This window comes from Macaca fascicularis, chromosome 6 (assembly GCF_037993035.2).
Source record: "Macaca fascicularis isolate 582-1 chromosome 6, T2T-MFA8v1.1".
Lineage (NCBI taxonomy): Eukaryota > Metazoa > Chordata > Mammalia > Primates > Cercopithecidae > Macaca > Macaca fascicularis.
Window position 1 is genome coordinate 19767944 of NC_088380.1, and position 14990 is coordinate 19782933.

General features: G+C 36.9%; 1 pseudogene; it reads left to right on the forward strand.

Moving 5' to 3' along the window:
• Positions 1-2637: 2637 nt before the first annotated feature.
• On the forward strand, positions 2638-4613 carry LOC102120390 (60 kDa heat shock protein, mitochondrial pseudogene; annotated as a pseudogene).
• Positions 4614-14990: the final 10377 nt, after the last annotated feature.

A 14990-nucleotide genomic window follows, 5' to 3' on the forward strand; every position in this document is an offset into this window, starting at 1 on the left:
GACATTCCTTCATGTCTAGTAATTGTCAAGGCAAACACTGAGCTTGCAGCTCTGGGGTTTTCTATGAAATGGCAGAACTTAGGAAATTAACAACAATTCCTTTTATATCTGGGGAATTCTAAGATCTTTCTGGTATATTACATTTTACAGATTTCTTCTATATCTTTCAAGATAGACAGCTGGATAGATTCCTGCCATTTAAATGAGATTTTTGAGAGAAGGTGCATATATATTTTGATAACTGAACTGAAAACATATTGTCATTAGTAAGATCAGTAATAGTAGTACTACTATTATTTACAATCACTGGGAAAATGTGGTTCATTATTGTAATCATTAGACAATTCAAAAAAGGTTTTGTGTTAGTTCATTTTCACACTGCTGTAAAGATACTACCTGAAAGTCAGTAATTTAGTTTGTAAACAAAAGAGGTTTAATTGACACAACTCTACATAGCTGGGGAGGCCTCAGGAAACTTACAATCATGACAGAAGGTGAGGGGGAAGCAGGCACGTCTTACCTGGAGGCAGGACAGACAGCACAAGAAGGAAACTGTCAAACATTTTTAAAACCATCAGCTCTTGTGAGAACTCACTCATTATCATGATAACAACATGGGAGAAACCATCCCCACAATCCAATATCCTCCCACCAAGCCCCTCCCTCAACATGTGGGGATTATAATTCAAGATGGGATTTGGGTATAGACACAGAGTCAAACCATATCAGTGGTGCACCCATCCATATCCTAATTTTGGAAATGTATATAGCCATTTGTTTTTGCTTCTAGGTTTAATAAAATCTCAACTCTTTATAAGTAGACCAGAAAAACATTTATCAGGTTATTATAGCATTTATATTGTAACATACAAATAATACCTAGAAAACTAAAGGTAAAACACTTCTGGTCTTGACAATATTGTGCCTAGAACACATTTTTTCATGATACTAGTCTTTGCAGTCATCCTTGGTTAGGCAATTGATCTCAAAAGTCTGTAAGAAAAGATAACAGTGGTTATAGTTTTGCTAATCAATAAGCAGTATTGAAATATCAATCAATGTCCAATCTGGTAATTCTTCAGTTGATTTGTTCCTTTGTAAAGTATTTGCATACAATATACATTTCATGTCTTTATCTGTTGGCAGCACATAATATTGTTTTTCAAATCAGTTGCCAGTAGTTAATTTTGCTATTGGCCGAACTTCTGGAAATAGTTTTTCTGGGTTTACTTGCCACTGACCATGGCATTTCCAGAAATAATAGAAAAAATATGTCAAAAATGTCTACATAACTATAAATTGTGGCTCTTCTATTGGTTGAGAAAGAGCTAGAAAGATGCTAGGAAACAAAATTTAATGCATTAGATCTTCATCATAATTTCTAGAAATTGATTTTATCTCTACTACAGGACTTTATTCTTCATAGTTGAAGGCATATAGATATTTTCCCAGGAAGTAGAAACTTGGGTATGTGCTGAAGCAAGCCTCTTCTAACAGAGTCATAATCATATGAAATAGATAGCAATGAAGAGATCTTGGACCTAGTTTTATTATCTTATACGTGTGACTTCAACAATTAAAAAAACATACACACAAACATTTTTGTCTTTTTCCCCAGGCAGTATTACATCTTATTTGTTGCAAAATTTACCTGATGTTGCCACGAAAGAGACAGAAAACGCTAATGGTTGAAGGAGCACTTTGGAGAAAATATCTGTTTAAAATGCAAAATGACATCTGATAAATATATTAATTGAAAGATTAGGGAGGAGGCTGGACAATGGGATATTAAATTAGGAGTCAATAGAATGCTTGCTCATACCATTTGAATGCAATTTTAATTTTTTTGCAAATAAATATGAAAAATAAATGTAATATCAATGTCTTAAGATTATTTTTCACATTTTAGTATTGTTGCATTGAAAACAACTCTACAAATATGCTAACTAGGTGTTGCCTTCTTAAAATATACCATGTGACTTCCATTGCAAATTCTGGAAATGTTGCTAAGAGTAGACATCAATGCTTTCAGAGATATCTGATGCAATCTGTTACAAACATTACTTAATAAGAGAAAAAAGTATTTGGCCACCACTTGGCAAGGGAAGAACATAAATATTTATATACTGTGAAGTATTTGAAAAATGATAATTTCCTTTGAAAAAAATATTTTAGTTGTCAAAGATAAATTATTACACATAGAATCAGATCCTTTATGCTATTTGTTTATCTTATTTAGATGTAATAATTTATAATACCAAACTTAACAATGAAAAGCATATTCAAAATAAGAAAATGTTCTACAAAAATCATACATATCTGTATTTTATATTTTGGTATGTCTCTCAAACAAATATCATACCCTATATACAGGTTTTAACAGGTTGTTCTCCTAAGATCATATCAAGGATATGTATATAACTTTCAGAATATTAATTTTAATCACCGCATAATGTTCTTTTTTATATTTATCAAAACTTGTTTAAATAATTTATCTTGACTCTATACATCTGTTTGCAAAGATTTTCTCCTATTGTACATAATAACATGATAACCACAATTATAAGAGATTTTGGCCCTTACTTGCTGATAATCACCTGCCTCAATGCATACGCTCCCTGCCACTGCCTTACAGATATGGTTTGATTATTCCCAATCTCTCACCAAATGAGACCTGCATCCAGGGTACTAGCTTCTCCTGTCACTTGGGCTTATGCTAAAGATGTGAAATTTGGTGTAGAAGCCTGAGCCCTAATGCTTCAAGTTATACGACTTTAAGCCTATGCTGTAGCTGTTACAATGGAGCCAAAGAGAAGAATAGTGATTATTGAACAGAGTTGGGGAAGTCCTAAAGTAACAAAATACGGAGTGATTGTTGCACACTCAATTAACTTAGAAGATAAATGTGACAATATTGGAGCTAAACCTGTTCAAGATGTTTCCAGTAACAGAAATGAAGAGGTTGGGGATTGCACCACCACTGCTACTGTACTGGCATGCCCTATTGTCAAAGAAAGAGAAAATTAGCAAAAGTGCTAATCCAGTGGAAATCAGGAGACATATTATGTTAGCTATTGGTTCTGTAGTTGCTGAACTTAAGAATCAGTCTAAACCAGTAGCAACTCCTGAAGAAACTGCTTAGGATGCTACGATTTCTGCAAACAGAGAGGAAGAAATTGGCAACATATTTCTTATGCAATGAATAAAGCTGAAAGAAAGGGTGTCATCACAGTAAATAATGGAAAAACACTGAAAGATGAACTAGAAATTATGGCAGGCATGAAGTTTGATCAAGGCTATATTTCTCCATACTTTATTAATACATCAAAAGTGTATTATATTGTGAATAATAGTATATGAATTTCAGTATGTGTATGTTCTATTGAGTGAAAAGGAAATTTCCAGTGTCCAGTCCATTATACCTGGTCTTTAAATCGCCAGTGCTCACTATAAGCCCTTGGTTGTAACTGCTGAAAATATTGTTTTGAATAGTATAAAAGTTGGTCTTTAGGCTGTAACAGCCAAAGATCCAGGTTTTAGTGACAATTGAAGGAACAAGCTTAAAGATACAACTACTGCTATTGGTGACAAAGTGTTTGAACAAGAAGGGTTGACCCTAAATCTTGAAGTTGTTCAGCCTCATGACTTAGAAGAAATTAGAGAGGTCATTGTGACAAAAGATGACGGTACGCTCTTAAAAGGAAATGATGACAAGGCTCAAATTCAAAAGTGTATTCAAGATACTCCTCCAGTTAGATGTCACAACTAGTGAATACAAAAAGGAAAAGCTGGGCCAGGTGCAGTAGCATGCAATCCCAGCACTTTAGGAGGCCAAGGTGGGCGGATCATGAGATCAGGAGATCGAGACCATCCGGGCCAACATGGTGAAACCCCATCTCTACTAAAAATATAAAAATTAGCTGGGTGTGGTGGTGTGTACCTGTACTCCCAGCTACTCAGGAGGCTGAGGCAGGAGAATCGCTTGAACTAGGGAGTCAGAGGTTGCAGTGAGCCAAAATTGAGCCACTGTACTCCAGCCTGGTGGCAGAGTGAGGCTCCATCAAAAACAAAACAAAACAAAACAGAAAAAAAAAAAAAGAAAAACTGAATGAAATTGATACCTGGCAAAAAAAATCAGTTGAAGTAGCTGTGCTGAAGCTTGGTGGGATGAGTGATGTCAAAGTCAATGAAAAGAAGTAACAGATACCCTTAATGCTACAATAGCTAGTTTTGAAGAAGGTATTGTTCTGGGAAGGGATTGTTGAATTGCTTTGGTGCATTCCAGCCTTGGATTCATTATAAAGATAAAAAGTTGGCATATGTATTATTAACAGACCACTCAAAATTTCTGCAGTGACTATGGCTAGGAATGCAGATGTTGAAGAATCTTTGAAAGTTGAGAACATTATGCAATGATCCTCAAAGATCGGTTATGACATTATGCTTTGAGATTTTGTGAATATGGTGGGGAAAGAAATCACTGGAGAACCACTTTAGTGGATGCTGCTGAAATGGCTTTGACTACAGCAGACGGTGTAGTGACAGAAACACCTAAATAAGAGAAGGACCCTGATGTGGGGGCAATGGGAGGAATGGGAGGTGGTATGTTCTAACTTCCAGAATAGCACTTCACCATTATGAATAAACTGTGACAGAAAGCTCAAGGCAGTGTTTCTAACCAATAACTTCAGAGAAGTCAGTTAAAGAAAATGATAGGAGAAAAGGCTAGCTGATGTTTAAGAAATCACTGTAATCACCAGTGACCATTTTCGTTGACAATATATAATGGTCTATTGCTGTCATTGTCTGTAAGATAATTTATTTTGAATTTTTGAATAAAAAATATATTTGTACATTCCCAATATTCGTTGCAAGAGCCATTTACCAAAGTATTGCTTTCAACTTAAATAACTGAGGCATTTTTATTAGTATTCTGTTAAAGTCAGGATTTAGTGCTTGCCATCATTAGATTGGAAGTTAAGAAGCAGCCTTTCTGCAGACAGTAAGAACAATGGTGTTTAAATTAGAGAAATATATGATTAGGTGACAACCTTTGTGTAAAAAAAATTTGTTTACAGTTTATAAAAATGAAGTTTTGCAGCCACCTTTAGATTAGATCCTTTCGATAATTTATTGAAAGCACAATGCCGGAAAAAAGGTTTATAGCAAATATTTCCAAATTACTCTTCAAAGAAGGGAACAGCAGACAAGAAAATCTTAGAAACAGTAGAGTTGGGAGGCTGAGGTGGGGGGATCACCTGAGGTCAGGAGTTTGAGATGAGCGTGGCCAACATGGTAAAACCCTGTCTCTACTATAAATACAAAAATTAAACAGACACAGTGGCACATACCTGTAACCCCAGCTACTTGGGAGACTGAGGCAGGAGAATTGCTTGAACCTGGGAGGCAGAGGTTGTAGTGAGCCGAGATTGCACCACTGCACTCCAGCCTGGGCGACAGAGTGAGACTCTGTCTCAAAAAGGAAAGAAAGGAAAAAAAAAAAAAAAAAAAAAAAGGAAAGAAAAGAAAAGAAGAAAAAAGAAACAGTTTTTTTTTTGAAAACTTAATTTTAATAAAAGAAAAAAGTGAGACACATTTAGTTTTAGTATATTTTCTAAATACAAAATAGTCTTTATTGATTAATTGATTTAGTTTTTTTTATTGGATGATATTTTGAGTTTCCCAGAAAATGAAATCTGAGGCAGAGACCTTCAGTGCACTAATCATGTAGTCCTAGAGAATGCAGGGAAGGGGTCAAAGCACTAAGGACCAGCACTAAGAGATTAATTATTAAAGTCACAGGTATGTACTATCTTAGCTATACATAGTACATCTCAGGAACACCATCATGGAGAAGAAAGAGAGTAGGATTTATCAACTGGCTTTTATCTTCTATTGGTAAAAGACATATGTATTAGGCTGTTTTCATGCTGCTGATATGGGCATACCTGAGACTGGGAAGAAAAAGAGGTTTAATTGGACTTACAGTTACACAGGGTTTGGGAGGCCTCAGATTCACGGCAGGAGGTAAAAGGCACTTCTTACATGGCGTTAGCAACAGAAAATGAGTAAGATGCAAAAGCAAAAACCCCTTATAAAAGTAAGGCACATTTACTACCATGAGAACAAGATGGGGGAACTGTCCCCATGATTCAAATGATCTCCCACCGGGTGTCTCCCACAACAAGTGGGAATTATGGGAGTAAAATTCAAGGTGAGATTTGGGTGGGGACACAGCCAAACCATATCATTCCACTCCTGGCCCCACCAAATCTCATGTCCTCACATTTCAAAACCAATCATGCCTTCCCAACAGTCCCCCAAAGTCTTAAATTATTTCAGCATTAACCCAAAAGTCCACAATTCAAAGTCTCATCTGAGACAAGGCAAGTCTCTTCTGCCTATGAGCCTGTAAAATCAAAAGCAAGAGAGTTATTCCTAGACGCAATGGGGGTGCAGGTATTGGATAAATACAGCCATTCCAAATGGGAGAAATTCACCAGAACACAGGGGTTATGGGGCCCATAAAGGTCCAAAATCCAGTGGGGCAGTCAAATTTTAAAACTACAAAATTATCCCCTTTGACTCCAGGTCTCACATCCAGGTCAAACTAATGCAAGAGGTGGGTTCCCATGTTCTTAGGCAGCTCTACCTTTGTGGCTTTGCAAACTACAGCCTCCCTGCCAGATGCTTTCATGGGCTGGCATTGAGTGTCTGCGACTTTTCCGGGTACACAATGCAAGCTGTCCGTGGATCTACCGTTTTGAGGTCTGGAGGATGGTGGCCCTCTTCTCGGAGCTCCACTAGGCAGTTCCCCATTAGGGACTCTGTGCACATTTCTCTTCTGCACTGCCCAAACAGAGGTTCTCCATGAGTGCCCCCCACTCACCTGCAGCAAACTGCTTCCTGGCCATCCAGGTGTTTCCATACATCTTCTGAAATCTAGGCAGAGGTTCCCAAACCCCAGTTCTTGACATCTGTGCGCTCACAGGCTCAACGCCACTTGGAAGCAGCCAAGGCTTGGGGCTTGCAACCTATGAAGCCATAGCCCAAGCTCCACATTGGCCCCTTTCAGCCACAGCTGGAGCAGCTGGGACACAGGGCACCAAGTTTCTTGGCTCCACACAGCACAGGGTCCCTGGGTCTGGCGCACAAAATAATTTTCTCCTAGGCCTCTGGGCTTGTGATGGGAGGGGCTGCCAAGAAAACCTCTGACATGCCCTGGAGACATTTTCCCCTTTGTCTTGGAATTAACAATTAAGCTCCTCATTACTTATGCAAATTTATGCAGCCAATTGAATTTCTCCTCAGAAAATGGATTTTTCTTTTTCTATCACATTGTCAAGATGCAAATTTTCCAAACTTTTATGCTCTGCTTTCCTTGTAAAACTGAATGTTTTTAATAGCACCCAGTTCACCTCTTGAATGCTGTGATGCTTAGGAATTTCTTCTATCAGATATCCTAAATCATCTCTCTCAAGTTCAAAGTTCCACAAATTTCTAGGGCAGGGGCAAAATGCTTCCAGTCTCTTTGCTGAAACATAACAAGAGTCACCTTTGCTCCAGTTCCCAAAAATTTCCACATCTCCATCAGAGACCATCTCAGCCTGGAGTTTATTGTCCATATCGCTATCAGGCTTTTGGTCAAAGCCATTCAGCAAGTTCCCAGGAAGTTCCAAACTTTCTCATATTTTTCTGTCTTCTTCTGAACCCTCCAAACTGTTCCAGCTTCTGTCTGTTACCCAGTTCCAAAGTCACTTCCAAATTTTTGGGTATATTTTCAGCAACATCCCACTCCCGGTACCACTTTACTCTATTAGTCCATTTTCTCACTGCTGTTAAAGACATACCAGAGACTGAGAAGTAAAAGAGATTTAATTGGACTTACAGTTCCACATGGCTGAAGAGGCCTGAGAATCATGGTGGACAATGAAAGGCACTTTTTACGTGGCAGAATCAAATGAAAATAAGGAAGATGCAAAAGTGGAAACCCTGATTAAACCATCAGATCTCATGAAACTTTTTCACTACCACGAGAACAGTATGGGGGAACCACTCCCATGACTCAAATTATCCCCTACTGAGTCCTTTGCACAACACATGGGCATTATGGGAGTACAATTCAAGACGAGATTTTGGTGAGGACACAGCCAAACCATATCATCATAACTGTTTGCCATTAATGCCCTCACACTCCCAAGTATCATATGAGTAGGTATCTAGAGGTTCCCATAATGGCAACAAGAGTGAATTTCAGGAAATGAGGCAAAGAGATGTTGTACCAACACGAGGTCAGGCACAATCAGGTTGCATTTGTGTCCACAGAGAGGTGACCCCGCAAAAATATATACAAATTGCTATATTTAAAGTGTCTGATCCAGTATACTAGCTGTGCCATCAGAACCAAACCCATTTTTTCCAATATATTAGGCTCTCATGTTGCAATATAGGGATTACATATCTATCAGAATAAGAGGTCCTGATCTTTTTCTTTTTTTTAACAAAAGTGGAAGAAAAAGTTCAATAAAAAACATTTCCTTTCAAGTGGTAGCCATATGCAATAACTAAAAGCCTTCAGGCAAGCTACATTCCCCATTACCGCAACTGATCACAGATTGTAGTAATAGCCATTATCTTTTTCCTCCTCTGCTACAATTTCTAGATTACCCTCTGTAATGGTTAATATTGAGTGTCAACTTGATGGGATTGAAGGATGCAAAGTATTGTTCCCGGTGAGGGTGTTGCCAAAGGATAATAACAGTTGAGTCAGTTGACTGGGAAAGGCAGACCCATCCTCAGTCCGGATGGGCACAATCTAATCAGCGGCAGCAAGGTCAGAATAAAGCAGGCAGAAGAATGTGGACAGACTAGACTGGCTTAGTTCTCCAGCTGACATCTTTCCCACGTGCTGGATGCTTCCCACCCTCGAATATCATACTCCAAGTTTTTCAGCTTTTGGATGTTTGGACCTTTGACCACAGACCAAAGACTGAACTGTCTGCTTCCCTACTTTTGATGCTTTGGAACTCCTGCTGGCTCCCTTGCTCCTCAGCTTGCTGACGTCCTACTGTGGGATTTCTCCTTGTGATTGTGTGAGTCAATATTCCTTAATAAACTCCTTTACATGTACATCTATCCTATTAGTTCTGTCCCTCTAGAAAACTCTGACTAATATACCCTCAGACTTAGTGAGCAATTAATTTGTTCTGAGCTGCTTCCTGTTACGGATATTAAGACTTTAATCCAACAAGAGACAAAATTCTTCGTTACCATGATCTTAAATGGGCATATTTTGAACCTTCCTCAAAATGTCCAAGGGACACATGGAGTGTAAGCTTCTTTGGCTTGTCACCCATTCCAGGTTTGAGTCTCACAGTTTTTTTTTCCAGAATACCTTGACTTTGATAAAGGAGATCTGTGAAGACTTCACAAGGTCATCCACTTTTATATTTTGAACTTTGGCCTGATTTTCAGAACAAACTTTTCTGTGGTTACAGAAGACCATAATCTGCTTAAAAGTTACCTTAGAGACCTTATGTCCTCCTCAGTATGCATTTAGTTGAATGTTGCTGTTCTGAGCCTAACATTTTAATTTTTAAAAATGTTCCAATCAGTGAAACAAAGTCAGCTTGTCATGTTTACTTATTTTTCCCATACAGGTCAAGTGCCCAGGAAATGAGCATCACAATGGCTTACTTTCCTATTTACACCATCCTCATTAAGCACAAGTTAAAACCACAGTAGCTGTATTACATTGAATGCCAGACTTTACCACCACACAAGTACCTCCTTCACACATTAATTACTAAAAAGTTTAGCTCAGCTTCTTAGTAATTCATGTGCGAACTCTGATCCTTAGGATCTACTTTCTAGGGCCATTTGTGGTTCCAACTCTCTTCACATAGGTTATCTACAAAGTAGAGTGTGAAGTAGAGGACTTATGTGCTTTTCTTTTACTTACTAAGATGTATAAATCCAAGGAGGAGTAAGGACAAATGATACAATGTTGAGCTGTTTAATATCTTGCTCTATCCCAAAGAACCTGCAGAAAATGCATTTTGGAACTCTCAACTGAAATACATTCTAGAACAAGAAGCATAGGGTATAGCAAGGCATGTCAGGTGGTGACTAGGTAAAGTAGACTGGAGCCCATGTAGAGTGGCTTACTACAGCAACATTTGGACTATGAGAGGGAGGGAGGGAAAGGAGATCAGAAATGGTACAAAACAGGTGTTCCATAAAGTGGTTTTTAAGTTACAGAGTTCTACATTACAGAACCAAAAACTGAGTTGGATTAGATGATAATGAATATTACCAATATGTTATTAAAATAAATTTAAATCTCATCCTAAGGCATTCTCCATGTGGGATGGATGGAGTGAAACAGTTCTATAAATGCACTATTGAAAAACTTTCTTACTCAAAATACCTGTGAAGAAAGATGGCTACATGGAAGATTTTATTAAAAAGTATAGTTTCCATACACATTAGAATAAGTTGCACCAAAGAAGGATAGCAGGCAAAATGAGAACAAAAGAAGGACATTATACATAACAAAACCTTGTACAATAGTAAAAAGTTTGTAAGAGTAGACTATATTATAAAATAGTGTTATGTTAAAAAATTCAATAATCCAGCCAGACTATTAATTTAAATTTTTCTTTTGTAAATGAATAACATTAAACAAAAGAGTGAAACTCCTCCACATTTATAGTACTAAAAAGCAAAATTAGATATTACACATTGTGAGACTAATTGTGTTTAGAGCTAATCAGTGTTAAATAATAAACATTAATAAGGAGATAAAATATCACTTTTTGAATTGTATTCTTATGGCCATGCTTTAACTCTATACTATCCCCCTACTTTGATTGTATGTTTGCCAAAATTATTAGATTATTTGCATAACATTAATATTCTACTTCCAAAAATAAATACAATAGAAAAATTTAAGCAAATAGGTAAGTCAAAATAAAAATGTTTCTACAAATGTCCATGTACAGACAAGCATGGCAGAAAAGAAAGCTTAAAGAGGAGAAAATTCTCATCTCCAGGACCACCCTGGATGGTTCTGTGTAAACCACACACAATTGACTAGGATTCATTTGCTCTTGAAATCAAATAATCTGTTTATCCTATTTTTGAAGCAACATATTATATGATTAAATGTTAATTATATAATTATGATTTATATGATACTGCTCTCTTATAAATTCTGTTACAGCATAATTTATATCTTACCATTAAAATTTCAAAAACCATTTGTTAGTCAGAAGCTCTCTCCAGATCTCGTTTCATACTTTAGTACATGGCAATACTACACATGTCAAACAAAAGAGTTGTATCTCTATCTCTAGTACAATCATAACCAAAACCTGCCTCATACTTACTTATAGGAGAGTCGAGTGGTGACATTCTAAATCCTTCACTGTACTTTAAACACAAACATCATTGGGATTTAAAGACATAATTTGATGTAAGTTTTTACCAATGAAATGTAAATTCCTGTGGAGGGATCATCATATTATTTTTTCTCTTTTATTAATCATTAAAAATAAAGGTCCCTTACTATAAAATCTTTCTAAATAAAGGTTTTCACCATCCTTTGCCACAATACAGTCAAGTGATTCCAGCTAATAACTCACATGTATCTCATCTAGAATGTTGGATGTAAATTATCACCATTAATGATGTAAGTGACACATTAACACAAAGAACACAAACGAATTAAAATTAGAAGACACATTTCATAGAGAGAAAGCATTATTGAGGCTGTTAGCTAAGTCCCATGGGAGACAGTGAAGGAAGATGACACATTTCATAGAGAGAAAGCACGCTTGAGGCTGTTAGCTAAGTCCCATGGGAGAGAGTGAAGGAAGGGAAAAAAAGCAGAAAAACAGTTAAGTGAGAAGAAAAAGTAGTTGTAACAGAGTCAAGGGAAAAGAACAACCAAAGCAGATAGGACAGAAGCATCTGGATTCTCTCTTCTGAGTATCTTAACCACGTATTAAAATATAAATGTTTGAGCTAATGGTAACAATTATTATTTGACTCCAATCATTTCAGGCTCTGTTTCTCGCCTCTTTCCCTCAAAGTATTAACTCTGTTAGGTTGTCTCAACCTCCACTATTATACAACTCACTCATTTATACATTTAAAGCCTCTGGACTATTTTTCTTCCGTTTAAGTTTCTCTCTCAATATAGGCATAGAAACAGCTCACCTTTGTGCCTAATTTGGAACAGTTTCGTACGTGGCTTCTCTTCCAGGTCCCTGAATGTGGGGGTCTCAAAAACTTGTTTATATTAGTGAGGTTAGCGTGAGTGGCTTCCTGGACAATCCTCACCTCCCTGTCACTCCATTGTTTGAATGATCCTGCCCACAGTCCAGACGTGTTGCGAGAAAGATCGACATCCATCAGGGATTGTTATCCACCCCCATGCTGTGCGTTTTGAGAAGAAAAGATTCCGTTCTCCCACTCTGATCCAGATCTAAATAGATAATAGGTAGAAGCCTTAAGGCTTAGGACGCCTGAAAATCTGACACAGACTTTTTATGTGGTAAGGACTGAAACTCATGGGAAAAGAAGGTAGCTGTGAAAAAGAGAAGACAAAATATACCCATGAAAATGTCTGGAATTCCCGTGATGCTGTGCACTGTAAGACACCGACCTTGTGAGTATTACAAAAAGGCCCCCTTGTCACAGGCATCAGTATTGTTTGGATGGGTGTATGCAGAAGGGTCTGAGTCAGGTGTTATGCACAGATGGCTGTAGGAAGTAAGCATGTGAATGGCGGAGGCAGGGGAAAGGGTTCCAGAATGCTAAAAGTAGAGGGGGGCTCAAAAAAATAATTTTCATGTTCTTTTGATAGGGACATGAAAGCTTCCTGTTGTTAACTGTAATGGGATTCCATGGCAATCATATGCTATTGCTGCCCAGAACATCTTGAATTAAAAATGTTACTTAGGCTTTAATTTATATCCCATATATTATCATAGCATTATAATTTATATCAGATATTTGAAATTGGATGTCTGTGTTCAATTTAACCTTACTGTCTATTGAATAATTAAATTGATGAGGAATTTTTTAAAATCACCAGGAAGGTTTTATAAGTTGATTGTTATTATTGTTATAATATTTTTAAACTACTCCCATTAACACATATTTTGGCCAATATAGTGAAATCTCAAAACAACAGACCTAAATATATCTAGTGTTCATTAAAAGTCTCAAAAGTGTGGAAAACATTGTGGCAAGGAAAAAGTTATTAGTAGAATAGCACTCTTTTCCTTTTCAGACCTTATCAAATGGTATTACGCAATTTTTATTAATTGAAATAATTATCTGTATCTTAATTTTAAGTAATATTGTATCCTTTTATGCCTAAAGCCTATGTATTGAATAGCATACATTTCTACAACCTCCCTGAGATATAATTTGATTCAAATTCCGTGCATCAATTTTTGTCATAATAATGATGCCTGAACCTATGCTCATCCAACCGATTAACAGCATAGAGGATGAGTGTGATGATACTGGCACCTTGACTGGATTGTTTACCAGAAGGATATACAACACTGAATGAAGGGCAGAAGTTCTCCAACAAATAAAGTGATATTAGACATGTAAGAATGTGCCTGGAGAAAACAGTTAGGCCATCAAAAATGGTGGTGGTGCTTAGTCAAGTGCTCTCACTTCTGGTCTCCAAGCCAATAACCTACATACCAAGAATTCACCAAGAATGTAGCTTGTCCCCACCACCATTAAGGAATGAAATAGTAGAGAAACATAAAGAGTAAAACATACATTACACATTCAAAGTAGAAAGATTTCACAGAGACAAAGCCCTGCTGCTTCCGATAAGCACAATAAAGTCCTATTCATGTAAGGACTCTTCTCTTAAATAATGAGGAAGAACTCCGAAAGAAGGTAGACGTAGAGCAGGTAGAAACAGTGGGAAGGAGCATGACCCCCAGCACAACTCGAATAGAACTAATTGTTCCAAAGGAGCTAAGATTAAGCACTCTATGATCATATGAATATAAATGAGTATATAGGTACATATTTTATGGTAGAATAACAGTTCAACTCTAACGGTAGAAAGAATAATTTAAGTGGGACAATAAAAGAGTTCCATATCCCGAGCTATTTAAAGTAGCATCTGAGTCATCAGGCAGCAAGGTGCTTTGTATTTCCTAAAGGACAGAGCATGTACTTGATAAAGGATCGTTGATTCATGAAGCAGTTAGCAAAGTTAATCTTCTGACTTTAGAAAGAGAAAGACCACAGATTGTCTATCAAATAGAATAAATAGATGGGGCCACCCACTTAGTAATTCATTTGCCCCAGTTAATTCAATGACTTCTTTTGTTCTCTCTGATAGATAGATGAAAACATATAGTCAAGGCCAAAATACTTTTTTTTTCAATATCAAAAGCATACTGCACATAAAAGTGGATAATGCACATTAAATGACATATTTCTGTGGCTTTTAGTTTCAAGACTACTTTCTTGAGCTCTATTTGACCTCACATCTCCTAGTCACAGCATTGCTATGACTAGCAAATGGTCCTTTTTTATTGCTGTAATCATTGAGGCTATACCATATGCTTTCTAACGGATGAACATGAAAATAGTAAAACTAATTATTTAAATTAGTTTCAGGGATACTGTTCGTGGCATAGAATAGACTTCATGAATCTTTTGCAGCTATTTCAACTCACAATGTGCCAGCTTCTGTAGATTTAACTCTCAACCTATCCTATATTTTCTTGACCTTGACCACTTATTAACATTTTATGATTCTGGAACAGTACTTACTCCATAATGACCATACTCTTTTATGATCTAGTATAATAATAGATTACACAATTATTTTATAGGATAATATATTAAAATCCTCTGAATTTTTAAAAAGCCTTTGAGCAAAATGTGAATAGGTCTAACAAGGTAAAAGAAATGACCTAGTTCTGTTTGCTTAAACTGCG